Here is a 15,825-nt window from a genome sequence, read left to right on the forward strand (position 1 = left end):
TCGTATCTCAAAGTACTGTATCTTAGTTGCTATTAAAATATAGACACGTGTATCACTATCAGTAAGGTCTAAAGTAAACCTGATGCTAATGTTAGGAATGGAATATTTGTGAACGCCATTTAGTTTTGAAATATATGGCCTGTAATTTATCTTTTAAAATGTTTTTTCCATACATTTCGGTTCTCCCTCATATCTCTCTGTATTTATATTGGCACGTCATGTATGTACATTTATACCCCCCAAATGAAAGCACGTAGCTGGCCTTGGACTTGGCTATTTCTAATCTTGGTGAATACAATGAAAGAAAATTTGGAGATGGTCTGTTACAAGGTTGTCAAACTCATTTTCACCCGGGGACACATCAGCCCCAGGTTATCTTCAAAGGGCTGAATGTAACTTTAGGACTGTGTAAATGTAACTATTCCTTAATGAGGGGCAAGGAGCTGGGCGCTCCCACCAGGCAGAAAGAAGGCGCCGGGCCAGATGAAACCAGGTGGAGGCCGGGTCTGGCCTTGTGTTTTCACCTGTGGTCTGTTAGCAATGAAGGGGGGAGGGGCTCGATTTGAATTCTGTGTCAGAAAGCAAGGGCAAGGTGGACGAACCTGGACTGTTTAATCTTCAGAGTCTATGGTTGTGAGTAGAATTCTGTGAGTAGAACATAGGAGAAGAAATTAGCTTTATTATAGACTCTCTGAGGTGGGCTACAAGAATGCTGCCATGTGGGGGCCTCAGCCCTGATATCAGAAAGAACTTCAGTGAAATACCAACATGAATGAAGTCAAAGAACCTTTTTGGAGGCAGACTTTGAGCAGAGTCAGCAGCTTCACACGCTGGTCATTCCAGGGTGTGTCTCTTTGTCCTTCGGGCGGTACTGGGTGAACTTCTGAAGCCACTACAGACTGTGATTTCATGATCAGTGGGCGTTAATGCTCCTCACAGGGTACTTTCGTTCTTTAATAAGTTTAAATAAAACTTATTGGCTAAAATCCTTAACAACACACGTTGAGCAAACTTGCTTCCAAAAAGGCATAAAGGTGAGACAATTTTCTCTGGCCGCGTACGCAGTTCTGGCTGAAGCAGGGGCAGCCCACCATCGCCCAAAGCGCAGCATTTCAGCCCCCACTGCCAGGCAAGGGGTGGCGCATGGCGGGCACTGTCCACGTGTGGGAAGAGCAGCTGACTCTCCCGGTAAGTCAGGGAAGGAACTGGCGAGTGCTACACGCGGCCAAGTTGGATGCGTGGTTTTGTATCTGACTTTTCTGGTTGACATAGTGTCATGATAAATTCCCCATGTCCTGAACTATTTTGTGGAAACAAGTTATTTTTTAAATAGATTCTTAGGATTCATCATACAGGAATACGCTATTTAAGCATTTCTGATTGCTAGTGATTGGGACCCTTTCTAAAGTTTAAAAAGTGTGTATGACCTGAAGACTGATATCCTCATCCTTTGCCGGAACTCACTGGTTGCTTCGAGTCCAGGAGCTCGGCCGTGGAAATGAGAAGGTCAGTGGTAATGGGCAGGTTCCGGTTCTGCCGCGCAGTGCTGAGCGTGTCTCCAGAAACACTGCAGCGTTTTAGCGAGAACGGGGCTGCCGTGTCTGAGGGGGCCACCTGGCATCTTTTCCGGTGTTGTGTCCATAGGGTTGGGCTTTGCCCGTTTGCTAAAGGAAGTTATTTTGTTCATTAATATCCTTTGAATTTTTAATCATATTCTACCATTTCTCACTTACTTGCACCTTCTGTTGTGAGAGATGAATGGAAAACTTTCACAGTAATTAACTTTTAATATGTTTCCTTGTATCTGGCAACCTTCCTATAATCACTTATTGTTTCCAGGAAGTTGTTGGACACTTGTATTTTGCACATCCACGATCATGTTGTCTGTGAACAAGGACGGTTCCATATCTTTCTTTTCAATCTGTGCACCTTCACTTCCTTTTTCACCTCATTTCGTCGGCAAGGCCTGGGCACGTTGCACAGAGGTGGGGGGTGTCCTTGCCTAGCACCTCCCGGCAGAGGAGGGCTGCGTTTTCCCTCCCGCACGGTCGCGGCAGCTTTAGCTCTGTCACGTGGGGTTTATCAGGCTGAGGAAGTCCCCTCTGTTCTTAATTCACAGATGGTTTTTAGCATGAATGAGTGTCAGACTTTGTCCTATTTTTCTGCATCTACTGATACCATCACGGGGTTTTGCTTTTTTAGTCTGTTGATGTGATGGCTTGCATTAATTCTTTTTTGACTGTCGAATTAGCCTCATGTACCTCGGATGGCTCCCATTTGGCCATGGCGTATAGTTCTTTATGTATTTTTTGGATTTGACTTGCTAGTACCTTCATGAGGAGGTTTGCCTCTGCGTCCATGAGAGATGTTGGCCTGTGGTTCTGTTCTCCTGTACTGTGTCTGTCTGGGTTTGGTGCCAAGGTGACGCTGGCCTCGGGGAATGAGTAGGACACACCCAATTCCGCTTCTGCCTCCTGAAGCAAATTGCAGAGAACAGATAGTGAGGTCAGAATTTTATTTGTGTATGTACTTTACAAAGAATGCCTTTATGTAAAAAGAGATTGACATCCATCTCATCTGCCTTTTTCATAGTGTTGCTTAGCCAATACACGGCTGGGACGGAAGTGGGTTTCCAGTTGTGGGACACAGAGCACAGAGCTTACCCTTGTGCTATCATGTATTAATCGTTGTATTATTTTCCACGCGAACAACTGTGACCCTACTTTTCTGCACTTTGTGTGATCACTTACACTCAAGGAGCTCCAAACGCTCTGCGCCCACTCTTTGACCTGGAAAATAATGTGATCTCTGAGACCTAGGCCTTGGGGCTCGTTAAAAATCCAGGAACTGAAGCAGGAGAACCTGTAAGGCTCTGTCTGGTTGTAAAGGTGGGACCCGGGCTTGGTCTCAGCTCACAAATCGATCGTATCACTTGACAAAACACATTCGTGGGCCCCATCTAGTGACAGATACAAAAAGAAAAAATGAGGTTTCTGATGCTACTGCCTTCCAGATCATGCATGTGCGGTTGTAAATATGTGCAAACATGTAGAAGGTAGCCATGTTGTGCGTTTCCAGATGCTGGGCTTAAATTTTCGTTCAGCTATGGGACCCACATCCTTTGAGTGTGCACTGTGTGTAAAATGTTGCCCTCCCACCGAAAGGGGAAAGTGAGCTGCGCCGAGAGCCAGACTGTCCTGAGGGGGCGTGTGAACCAGCGGGTCCCCATCTGCCATCCAGCCTTGCAGGCTCCTCGTTATCCACAGGTTGGCGAGCTCCATCCACTCAAGGTTATCGCCGGACAGTCTCAAGTGTGTGAATAGAAAGTAATGGATTGAACAAACAGCAAAAACTGGAGCCAGGATCGGCGAGTACAGCCCTTGAAGGCAGAACGGCTGTATTGTTAAGTGCTTCCTGTAGAATCACATCACAAGGGGGCCGAGCAGTTCCTGGGGCCTCCGCTCGGCTCAGGAATAACAATACTCGGCCTCACACCCAGGGGCGCGCCAAGCCAGAGCGACACTTGTGTTTTCTGTCCGACCAACACGGGTACCTGGGGCTCCCCCTGACATGGGGGTCCTCCTCCGCAAGGGGGAAGCGTAGTTACTTTACAGTATTACTCTTCTTATGCCTTAAAAATGCAAAACGTGAAAACATACAAAATAGAAAAATCCTCACCATGATCTCATTCGGCAAAACCTGTGCAGCCGTCCCCGCCCTCCCCGCCCTCCCTGCTTCCAGGGCGTCCGGTGCCCCCTGTGCTTCCCACTTCTTTCCACCTTTGTTCGTCATCCCTCAGTTTGCAAAGCCGAGGGTGAACCGACGTTTCTAGTTGTGACAACGTAACCTTCCAGGAGCAGGTTGTCCAGCCCGGCTCCCCGCAGGGCACGAAATCTCCAAAGCAACACTGCCCTGCAAGCTCCCCCATCCTTCCAATGAAGATGCCCGGTTTGCATGTCTCTCTTGTTTCATGTAAGTGGCTTTTATAATCGTCTTGCTTTCAGATTTGTCCTAAAAGTCCGGCCATGGAAGCTATGCCGCCTCGGGTGGCGGAGTTAAATGACTTGCTTGGGCTGCGAGATTAGTGAAGTCCATTCGTACCTGCCGGTGGCCTTCCAGGGGAGCTGCGTCGCCTCCTCAGGCAGCACGCGGATGGATACACAGGCTCTCTGTCACTTACCAAAGGGACAGAAGCAGACCCTCTGTGCTCCTGTCCCTTCGAAAAATGTGTTTGTTTCAACCTAGGCTGCTCTCGTCTCCTCCCACTTAAGTTCAGGTTATACATTTCTTCTATGACTTAGAGTTAATATGGAAGTTGTTTTTCTAACTGCTTAATGGTGATCTTCTATCAACGCAACCCTCTCCTGACATTTTGGCGTCAGCTGGGAGCTTCAGCCTTAGTCATCAGTCTCATGGGAGACCCCAGGTGTGCACACACAGAGTTTAACTGAAAGCCGTACATAACCTGGACTTTTTCAGTAAGTGGCTGTACTTCTGTGATGGAAACAGGACTGCATTTTGTCCTGTGTTACAACACCGAGACCCTCCTCGTGCACAGAGATCTGCGTGGTTTTCCCATCAGACCCAAACAGCACGATGCCCCCAGGTGACGGGCCAGCCAGGAACAAAAGGTGCTCTCATGCACCAGTGGGAGTGTCCGGGAGTGTCCCTTCTTCATAGCATCACAGAGACAGGGACTCTGAATTACAAATTTTTATTACAACAGACAGGAGTACATTACATAGAAGAAGGGACCACTTATGACTTTTATAATTTTATTTTTTTAAAGATTTTATTTATCTTTAGAGGGGAAGCAAAGGAGAGAGGGAGAGAAATATCAATGTGTGGTTGCCTTTCGTGTGTCCCCTGCTAGGAACTGGCCCACAACCCAGGCATGTGCCCTGACTGGGAATCGAACCCTGATACTCTGGTTCACAGGCCCACGCTCAATCCACTGAGCTACACCAGCCAGGGTCAACTTTTAAGATGAAAGGAAACCTCAAAGGTAGGTCTTCTGGCTCGAAGGAGGCACCTCGCCCTGTGCCTGGACCAAGGGGAGGAAGTTCTCTCTACCTGTGCTGTGAATGGTTCTTTCCCAAACCGTGTGGCTCACCTCCCTCGGAAGACCTCCATGAACAGATGCTATGACCCCATTGAGAAAGGGAGTCCTTCTTGTGGGGGAAGCCCCCCATGAAGGTGAGGACACTGCCTCCTTTGAAATGCAAAGGTAGTGCTTACGGACCTGTCCTTCCTAAATTAAATTTAAATTATATGAACATCTGTCTTACAGATGAATCATTTGAGGCTAAGGCATTGAAAAAATTATATCTGCTCACCCCACAAGGAACTGATTAAAGCAGCCTACAAACCAGGCAAGGCCCATGGGGTCTGCACTGCTTTCTGTGGTCACCCCTCCCCCCCAGATGGCCCCCTTTTCTCTGTGGAGTAAAAGGCAAGGCTACCGGGCGAGGTGGGAAGGCAGGCTTGTCTGAAAAGGGCAAACCCTAGCAGCACGGTGGGGGAGAGAGGCAGTTCAGAACCAGCAGGAGCTGAAAATAACAGAGCTTCGTGCATGACCCTGCGTCCTGCCAGTCACAGGCCTCTCGAAGGACGAGGCCTGGCCTGAGTGATGGCAGACACGTCCAGTGCCACAGTGTCCCCTTCCAGTCTTTGCATCGCAGAGATGGAAATAAAGGCCGACTCGAATTGAAGTAAACCGGTTTCATGCAGTGCAACAAACCGACCACGAGTCCTTTTTCTATGGAACACTCTCCTTTTAAAAATCCCTTCTGAATTTAACAGAATCTTCCGAAGCTGAATTAAATAAAATACATTCATCAGAAATCATCAGGAATATCAGGCGATATCAGGAATAAGGCGGAAAGTCAAATTTCCAAGTCCAACTCGTAGAATACAGATTATTCAGCTATATTGCGTGGGGTCAGTTACTTACGCAAAGCGAAGAAATACTTTATCAACCGTGATGCTTTGAAATGTGAGCTGGTCCGGCTCTCATGTCAGTCGGTGACCTTCCTCTGTCAGGGAGCCTCGTGGATTTCCAATTTGAGGGAGCGCGTCCGCGGGGCTTCCTGGGGACATTACAGATGCTTGTGCGTGAAGTTCATACACCTCCCCTTTCTGCGTACCTGTCACTGCAGGAGCACAGCCGCCCCCGCCAGCCCTGGGAGGGCAATGATGCCAACCCACCCAGACCCATTTTGTATTCGGTAAGGTCAGCCTGGCATGTGGAACTGTCTGGATTTGAAGCAGTTCATTTTCTGATAGAGGATTTAAAGAAGTGGCTATATTTGTAAAGCATCTAAGTGGCCCTGGCTGGGACTTTGGTGACGGTGAAGCCTTATTATTATGGTCTGTGTTCAGTGGAAATAAGTGCCCACAGAGTGTTTATTATTTTTTCATTTATTCACAAAGCCTTGACATAGCTAATTTTACTTAAAAAAATATTGTATGTGTTGTGCATTTGTTTTTGTTGTAACTTAGTCCTTGTGATTACCAATTGATTATAAACTCAGCAAGGGGAAGAAGCTATTTTCATTGCAAATACTATTTGCATGGATTCATATCCCTTTGTAAACTGTCAGGACATCTTTTGTGCTCAGCATTGATATGACCCACGCTGCCCCCCGAAACGTCATGTGCATGGCTCTCGTGTCCCGTGACATTGAGAATGCAGTAATCGCCGAGTTGTTGTCCGTGGCTTCCCCAACCTGCAGAGCTGTTGCACCTCAATGAGCAATCGTCTCAGTAACCCAGAGTGCAGACAAAGTCATTTATTGAAGTAGAGTCATGATGTGTTGATTCCGTTTCTTGTTAATTTGGCAAATTCTGTGGCAGAAGAAAACACAGCCTCCAAACCTGGCCGCGAAGTGCACGGGGAATGAACCTGGGGTTTCCAGGCCCAGGTACAGGTTTTCCCAGGACTGAGAGCCACCCCAGGGCCGGCTGACAGTTCTCACACACAGCACACACACGTCGAGGCACACAAGTGCGTGCACACCCATACCAGCATCCTGTGATGCCGGCGTCACGGGTAAGGCCCTTTTCTGCGGGCGGCTGGGACCTTTGCCGCCTGTTGTCATCAGAGGTAACTTCAGAGTCAATCAGTCTGCTCCTTCAGTGGGCCCCTCCCGGGCCCACCCGAGACCCCGGGGGCGCGCTGCAGGTGCTTCAGCTGTGAGGAGGGACCTGGCGATGGGGCTCAGGGCGAGCGGACGGGGGCTGTGTCCCCTAGCAGTTGAGTGGCGGTGGGAACGGGCTGGTTCGGACAAGGCAGAACCTGGAGACACCCCTCAGGTGCACTCCCAGGTGGCTTCGCTCTGAAGCGGCCCCCAAACTGGCTTCCGGTGCTGCTTCGACTCGGCCAAGGCAGTGCGAGAGGAAGCATGTGTTTGAGTGAGACCGGCGCTAACGTGCCTGTTCACTCGTGGATCCGGCAGCCGACTGGATGCGGCACTGCCTGTTCTGCCAAGACACCCCCGCCTTGCACGCTTTGGGCAAAGGGCGGGACCTTGACCCTTTACCCTTGATCCCTGACCCCAAAGCCGAGTTCTGACACCTGGTGCTCTCATTGCCTGTCACCACATCTGGTTTCTTCTCCTGGGCCTTCTGTTCAAAATGTTTTTTTGTATTTTTTTATACTTAAGTGTAGTTGCCTGCAATCTTCTTTAAAGTTGCCAGATAACTGAAGTGTTTGAAATTAACACCTCCAGTTGATATTTCTCTGTAAATCATATTTTACTTGAGAAAATCTCCTTCTTTATGATTTACAGAGAAACTGGCTCAGAGGAGATTCTGATAGAGACGCCTCAGTTTTCATTGCTTTTTAGTTTAAATGAGCACATATTTATGACAGAATATGACCCCAAGCACTGTTTTTTGCTTCACTCAGAGGAGCATCCTTTGACAACATTTATTCAAAACAGAATGCATCAAATAAGTTACATTTATTTATATGTATGTTTAAAGGTCCGCCACTTTAAGGCAAGAAAGTCAGGTTTTCTTAATCTTATTCGTGATATGAATATAAATTCATCTAATTGAACAAAGAAGTTGCATTGTAAGATACTTTCCACAAATTGAAATATTCCAGAAGTTATAAATTTCAGAATGAAAACCTTATAAGCCATTTGATTTCTAATCATTTAATCTTACCAACTTCACATTCACTTTAAGGGGATTAATTTCAATTTCTTTTTGATGACCTTTGCAAGTGATTTATATTTACTTAAACCTCAAAAGGTGAATATTTGGGGAATCCCATTAATTGGAGATTTTGATAAAAGGTTGCTAACTGACTTTGAACAAAAGGCAAATATATGTTCAGAAGACTCTCCTAAAGTAATAAATCCTCCCGTAGTGTAGGGGGAAGTATGTTCCCTCCGCCCACCTCCATCCTCCAGCTGAAGTCCTGATAAAAGAGAAATTCACAAAAGCAAAATAAGCAGAAGTTCACTAACACAGGCAGCCCCCACACATGGAGCATCCACAGATGAGGAATTCAAAGAGCTGGTTAGAACGTGGGCTTATGTGGCTTCGTAACCAGGAATCGATAACTTTGAAGAGAAGAGACAAGACAAAGGAAAAGGACTTTAACCTTCTAGGGCAGTGGACTTTGGGAAGGTGGACTTGTGGGGGATCAAATGGAAGGTAAGGGCCAGTTGGTCAAGTCTGTAATATAGATTCCTCCGGTATCCTCTTGGCTGATAAGGGTCTGGAGTTAATTCTGTCCCTCATGGTGGCAGGGGGCGGGGTGGGTGGGGTAGGAATGACGACACCTTTGCAAATGTGTCCTTCCTTCAGGCAGTCAGGGAGAGCAGAGCTGTTCTTGTGTCTGCTTCCTGTCAGCTGACTCCGGCTCAAACCCACCCGTGTACCACAATGGCGCACTGGGTCGTGGCATGTTCTGTCCCCCATCCATGGCACTGGAGCTAATTGACAGAGTGGTTTTTCTCGAGGCTGAAAGTTTTCTAAAAGTGCAGTGGATGATGGGCAGCAAAGACAGACAATTCGCACTGGCGCCCAGAGAGGCTGTCTCAGCCGACGTCCGGTTTGTCACAACTCCCTGTTCAGGTACTCTGTCCTCATAAAAACATTTGCTAATTTTGTCACCTGCGGCTTCCACTCTGATTGGTAGGGTGCCACAGCTCGTTTGGACACAGTTACGAGCTATGTGCATGCCACAGTCACTCTGAAGCATGTTCCACAAGTTCCCAAGTTCAGTAAGACATTTTTAACAGCAGGGCCGTGTTCCACCCCAAATTACATTCATGTTGTCACTTGAAAAACCGTCCATTCAATGTGGAGCTTTAAATCTTCAGTAAAATTCACAATGTCAGATAACTCGCCATCAAAGAGAATGAACTTCCAGAAGTTTCACTTGGAGTCAATGAATTACATGAAAAGAAAATTGGGGCAGTTATTAACAGATTTCCTATTTTTATCGTGCACTGACTCCGAAAGACTGCTCTTCAATTTAACTTTTCATGAAGTTCTGCTGTGCAGGCTAATACGAGCAGCTATCACTGACTTGTACATGCACAGAAAACTTGGAATCAAAACCGAGTGAATTAATTTAGAACAGTCATTTGATCTAAATGAAAAACCACACTTCACTGAGTAATATGTAAATGTACCTTCTCAGCTGATGTGCGAAATCGCATTTGTGAGCACAGCATTCTTAAAATAACCGCAGCCTTGCTGGGGGCGGGGGGGGGCTGAGGCTTCTCCAGCATGGGTGCAGGCCTTGTCCGTGGTATTTAAAAGCCCCTCTGTGGGATGAAGCTGAATAACGCCTTTGTGACCGACATGTTCAATCACTAACTTTCTTGAGAAACCAAAACCCTGTATGGTAAGATTGTGATTTATAATATTAAATCCTATTTGATTTTTGCCACTCTCAGAACTCCTGAGACCATTGGCATTTTCTAAGGTACCAGCAACAGAGGTGTCTTCTGTTATCAAGGGGGTTACTTTGGGACCTCTGCCAAGGATGGGGGCAGGTTGCCAGGGGAACCGACCATGTGATTGAGGGCTTGGGACTTGTGCAGAATTCTTGGGGGAAGGGAGAAGGGCTGGAAATGTAGTACATTCGCCAGCGGCCAGTGATTTAATCAATCGTGAGTATGTAAGGAAGCCTCCATAAATACCCAAAAGGATGGGGTTCGAAGAGCTTCCGGTTGGCAGAGCCGCGGAGATCGGCGTACTCAGAGGAAGGAATGTCCTCCCCTCTCCCACACCTTGCCCGGTGCCTCTCTCCATCTGGCTATTCCAACACCATTTTGTAATAAACTAGCGATCTACTAAAAGGAATGATTCTCTGCATTCTGTGAGATGACCTAGCAAATTCACTGAGCCCATACAGGGAGGCCTTGGGCCCTCCAGTCGAGAGCCGCTGGGCCAGAAGGCCAGGTGACAGCCTGAGTTTAAGATTGGCGTCTGCAAATGGGGTGGGAGTCTTCATGGGAATGAACTGTTCACCTGTGGAATCTGATGCTATCTGCCGGTAGGCGGAGTAAGAACTGGGCTGAACTGTAGACACTCACGCACGCTGGTGTCTGAGAACTGCTTGGTTTTGTGGGGTCCTTTCCCCTCCACAGACATTAGCATTGGTATTAGACTCTCACATACCGGGTATGTACTTCTTCTCTTAGCTTATTCCTGTTGGGAGAATTTATTCCAAAATAAATGTTACCGACAATCACGCTACATAGATCTGGATTTGTCACCAATAAATGATGAAAGCTGTTGTAGCAAAAGCCTTCTGACCACTTTTGTGTGCTCTCTCCACCGTCCAGCTTCCATTTTCCATGCATATTTCACGCAGAGTGAACCTCTAATTCCCTACGATTCCCACTGCCCCCGCCAGCTGTTGGCCAATGGCTCTGAGCCTCTCCCAGACCTCGAGCCGGTCCCAGCACAGACGGACACCAAGCCCCTCAGCCTCAAACCTAGAGGACAAGTCCTAGACCAAAGAGGGCTGCTCATGGACAAAGTCAAATATTGGGACTGTCCTGGGTGAGCCTTGCCATCCAGTGCTCCATGCAGGCCTTTAACTGGGGCCAGTGGACACACTGTGTCACCCAAAGTGCCCCGAGACCACAGGAGGGGGCGTCCCCCTAGGTAAAACCACTTCTCACAGAAAAACATAACTGAACTGAGGTCCCTAGAATCACACGTGGCCCAGGGAAGGTCCTTCGCCTCCTCCAGCTCGCAGGTCCCTGTTTGTAGGGGGATGCAGGCCCCCCTGTCTGTGGAATGCAGTGATGAGGGTGACGAGGGCTGCCGCTGCCCGGGGAGGGTCCAGCCCCCTGAAATACTCACCTTGGGCTGGAGATGCAGCCGGACTCAGTCTATGATGCTGGGATGCAAATCAATAACGTTTCCTAAATTCGTGCAGGTCCGACTGGTCTGTCCCTCTACTAGGTTCGCCCGAGGCTGAGATGTCCAGCTATCGGGGTCTGGGCAGGTACCAGTACAGGTGGCTGCGATCCGAGTCTCACACAGGTGGCAGCTTGTGACACTGCATCACTGCACTGGTCTCTGTGTTTGCCGGTGAGAATCCCAGTGCCCAGCAACCTGTGCTGCTCTTGGTCTTGAACTACAGCTTGAGATGCAGGGTGCCTGCCAGGCTGGTGTTCCGCATTCTCATGCCCACAGACGTTCTGATAAAGGGGCCCCTTTCCCAGCAGGTAAATTGAGTTTCCGTCCCAGCATGCTGCAGTCCGTGACGGTTCCTATGCCGACCCCTTTGTAACAGTGACTGATCCTCACGCGGCGTCACTTTCACGTCATGCTTACACCCATGTCTCTGAGCGCCTCTTTCTGCGGAGGCTTTCCTGCTTGCACCCCTCTCACTAGTGCGGACACATGTGCACACTGTCAGCCCAGAGCCCTCGCAGCCCTGGTGGGTGTGTCAGTGGTCTGGAGGCCTGGCCCCGGGCTCCCTCCTGACCGCACTGCTGCCCCCACTGCCCGAGGGGAGGAACCCCTGCTGCTGCTGCTCTCCATTTCCCCTCGGGGTGTCAGTGCACTTTGGGGTGTCTTTAGTGCAGGCCTTTCCAGCCCCCACAGTGGGAAACGTGGCCTTGGGGTCGGAGTCCCCAGACTCCACTCTCCTTGCCTGGCTTCACGCCGAGGCCGGTGCCTTCCTCCCACTGCTGAGTTACCAGGCGCGTGAGGAAGTTGGGTGCGGGCACACCAGGCTCAGAGCCCCACTAGCTCAGCCTGCCTCCACTTCTGCTTCTGTTCCAAAAGTGGTTGCCGAAACCCTTTGCCCCATTTCCTCTGGGGATGCAGGACACGTCCCACCTGGCACAAGGTGGACAGATGTGTAGGTGGCACCGTAGAGTGCACACAGCCCCAGGACAGGGACTGTGGACGGGCTTTTCCTCCTGAGTCCACCACCAGCTGATCGAGGGCCGTGGGGTAGATGAATCATTTTGACCTTAATTTCCTAAACTGGGTTAGTTCCTGGGTGGCATTAGGAACAGAGAAGAAGTTCATTCAGATGAACGTACACTGAAGAATTTAGATTCCCTTGCAAATGCAACCATCAGCTGTGGCGATTGGTATTACTATTCCTTTTTCCCCTGGGGAGCACGCATATGTAAGTAGGTCTTGTTGAAATGAGGCGTTCACCCAAACGGAACACCAGGTCCCCAGGGTCAGCTCAGAGGACGGGTTTGGAGTTCGGAGAGACGGTGTTGCCGCTGGCAAGTGCACTTTCACGTTAACGCCCGTGTCACGCGGGCACGTGGTGGTATGGAAAGTGACTATAGAGCAAATCGGGCCTCTGTGCGCAGCAGCACTTGGGCGAGGTGAGACTTCAGCACAGAAAATGTGGTAGATTTCCCCTCCCTACAGTGGCAGCTGGGAGGGTCTCGCAGCAGGCAAGGGGAGGAGGCAAGACTGGCAGAAATGAATGTGACTCGGGCCCAGCTTGGCCTTGGCCCCCAGGGTGGGGCGCTCTGCTGAGACTGTGACCTGCAGTCCTCAGGGTGTCTCGCCCAGTCTCCAGCAGGACTGCCCGGGGACAGTGGCAGGTCTGGTCACACTCTGAACACATGCTCCGCAGCTGGAGTGAGTCCTTTGAAAAGTGGGTTCAGGTGGAACCCCCCCATATCTCCTAAGGACTGTAGGCCAGAGGCACAGAAGAACTCGAACCCTGGGGGAAAATCACGGAGGACCGTGTCAGAGGGAACTATGGGTGTTTCTGGACAAGAATTAGCAAGTAGAATCGCTGTTAACCCATTCTGGTAATGTTACAGTACAGTCACCAAGGAACTCTAGTCAGTGGAACAATACACATGATTTTGAAGGCAAAATTAGTCACCCAACTAGCTTATTAATTCAGTATTCTGACACTCAAGGTACATGCCATAATGTTAATATCTGTAAAAGGAAAACAAACTTTTACTCCTATTTTTTACAAATGCCATGATATGACACAGATTTGGTGTTGAAACTACTGTAAATTTTTATTGTTAAATTTGATATAAATGATCATTTAACATATAAAACAGTATGAAAATTACTTAAATGATCAAAATAATCTTTAAAAATGTTTTGGAAACAAACTTCAAAATTTAGCTTTATATTCAAAATTCCAGATGATTGAACAGCAATGAGAAGAGATAAACCATTATCCTGCCTTCCATTAAAAGTACCGTTTTCTCTAAAGATTGACCAACAGTATAAACAATCGACAATGTCCCTGAGAAACTAACCTAGTAAATTAATATTGGTTCTTTAAATCAATGCAAACATTCTGTGTCTCTCTAACTGTGACGTCTAACTGTTCGAGAACTTGACACCAGTCTTCACATCCTGAGCTTTACGGATTTTGACGAGGTTCTGGCACATAAAATGGTGTTTTATGGCCAACCAGGCTTGCTTAACTTGGCTTCTACTGTTACATCCATTTAAAAAGGCTATTCTGTTTGCTCAGGGATCATTTCAAAAGTTAACCTCAAATGATGCCCATGATGAACCTGCACTAACTAATTTAAAGCAACCCGCCATGAGAGGGACGGGTGGGTTAATGGACGCCCGCTGATTAATTAAAGCCCGGACTCAAACAGGAGAGCAGAGGAGACTTCCCCCACCCCAGCGCTATTCCTGGTCAGTGTGGACCGGCGCTGTCAGGTGGCGGAAGAAGAGAAAGCCCAGGAAGTCAGGACGCGGCCCAGGAGTGCATCTGGAGTTCATTACCAGTGGTGTGAAGTCCAGCTGGCCATTCACCCCTCAGGTGCATTTTTACCAGTGAAGCTGGTGATGCTCACGAAGAGGAGCGTCCAGGTCATGGCCATGGTCCAACAGTAAAACACACTCGAGAGTACCGCACACACTGTGTGTACGGTGGCGTTCAAATGTCACACATCACAGGCCGTTTCCCTTGGACTTCTGTGATGGTGGCCAACGATGCATGCACCCTCCCAGCAGGCGCCGAAGGACTCGGGTGCCCCACAGTCACCGAGCCCAGCGTGCAGGCCCGCAGGTGAGCGGTGTGCGGAGAGCCAGCCCGACTCTCCTGGGTCGAAGGCAGGTGACAACCCTTAAGTTGAGAGCATCCGTGGGCACTTTCCTAAGTGTCCTTTCAAACCACTCAGGTGAGAGCTGGAGCGGCTCTGTCACAGGTAACTTTGGTGACAGAATTGGCCCAGAGCAGTTAGTTGTCTGGGAGGCGGAGAGGCAGAGCTGCGAAGATCCCACCGCACGCACCGGGCTCCCCAGGGTGGTCAGTGGGCTGCTCTCGTCTGGCTGTCCAGGAGGATATTTTTGGTTCTTGCACCTCCAAGTCCATATGGAGAGAGATTTTGATTTGGAATGAAAAAACGAGTTTCAGTCTTTGAATCCTTATGGGTCTCTTTGGTATCCCTTACTAAATGACAGATAGGTGGAATGAGTCTTTTATTGACCTGGACACTGTCTTAGTTCGGTTTATTTCCCAGTAAAGCTGTTGGAACACGTTCTGCAGAGAGCCCTGCCCCTTGTCCTCTCACGGTCTTGGTCTCACACACGTCTCTGCAGTGAGTGGGGCGGAAGGCACTGAGTCCTCTCTGCCCACCCCCCACCCCCATCTCTCATGTGCCTGATCTTTATGTTTCCCAACTCCTGCTGACATTGCTTGTGAACGCAAATTGACTCGCCCCGGCATCGCTCAGTGCTGCCACCCAGCGAGCCTTTGGTGAGCAGAGAGGGGTGGGGAGCATCGTTCTGGCCAAGGCCTGCCGGTCCTCTGCTGCTTCCGCCTCTCATCCCCGTTCCCCTGGGCAAGTCGCCACCCTCGCTGGACTTCTGTCCAGAGTGCCCGGCACGGGGCAAGCACAGCGATTGTGAGCCACATCTGGGCTCTGAAGCACTAACTGAAACACTGGTGGTGGGTAAGTTTTCACTGATCTTATCCCTGTTTTGTTCTCCAAACTTCCATCAACTGTGGTTCCAGCTGAAGGGCGTTTCATCCATGCTGTGGCCGGTGTGCCCACTTCCACAGCCCAGCCCTCGTCTGTCTGATGGCACTTCTCCTAAACAGGGCCTTCCTCAGCTAGCTGAATGGGGCTATTATTTTCTTCTGTTGAGAAAGGAAGGTGTTCAGCGCCAATAATATACTTTTATGGATGTAGGTTTGACAACATAAAATTTAGTGGGCACTCTTCGCAACCCCGCTTTTCCCTTTTACTGATATGACGCGAGGCAGGAGCCTGTACCCCTGATGTCCTTGGTAGCTGCGGGTCACGCCTCCTCAGCCTGGGCGGGTTTCCCCGGCATCTGGGGCGCTCCTCACAGGCCCTGTGTCAAGGCCAGAGA

At 49.1% G+C, this 15,825-nt stretch overlaps 1 protein-coding gene across 1 annotated transcript in view; it reads left to right on the forward strand.

Annotated features, from left to right (window-relative positions):
* The window catches only part of PRKN (parkin RBR E3 ubiquitin protein ligase), an 869,798-nt gene that overhangs the window by 489,815 nt on the left and 364,158 nt on the right, over nucleotides 1–15,825 (forward strand). The window lies entirely within an intron of this gene.

The sequence above is a fragment of the Artibeus jamaicensis genome, unplaced genomic scaffold (genome assembly GCF_021234435.1).
Source record: "Artibeus jamaicensis isolate MK-2021 breed Jamaican fruit bat unplaced genomic scaffold, CSHL_Jam_final contig_497, whole genome shotgun sequence".
Lineage (NCBI taxonomy): Eukaryota > Metazoa > Chordata > Mammalia > Chiroptera > Phyllostomidae > Artibeus > Artibeus jamaicensis.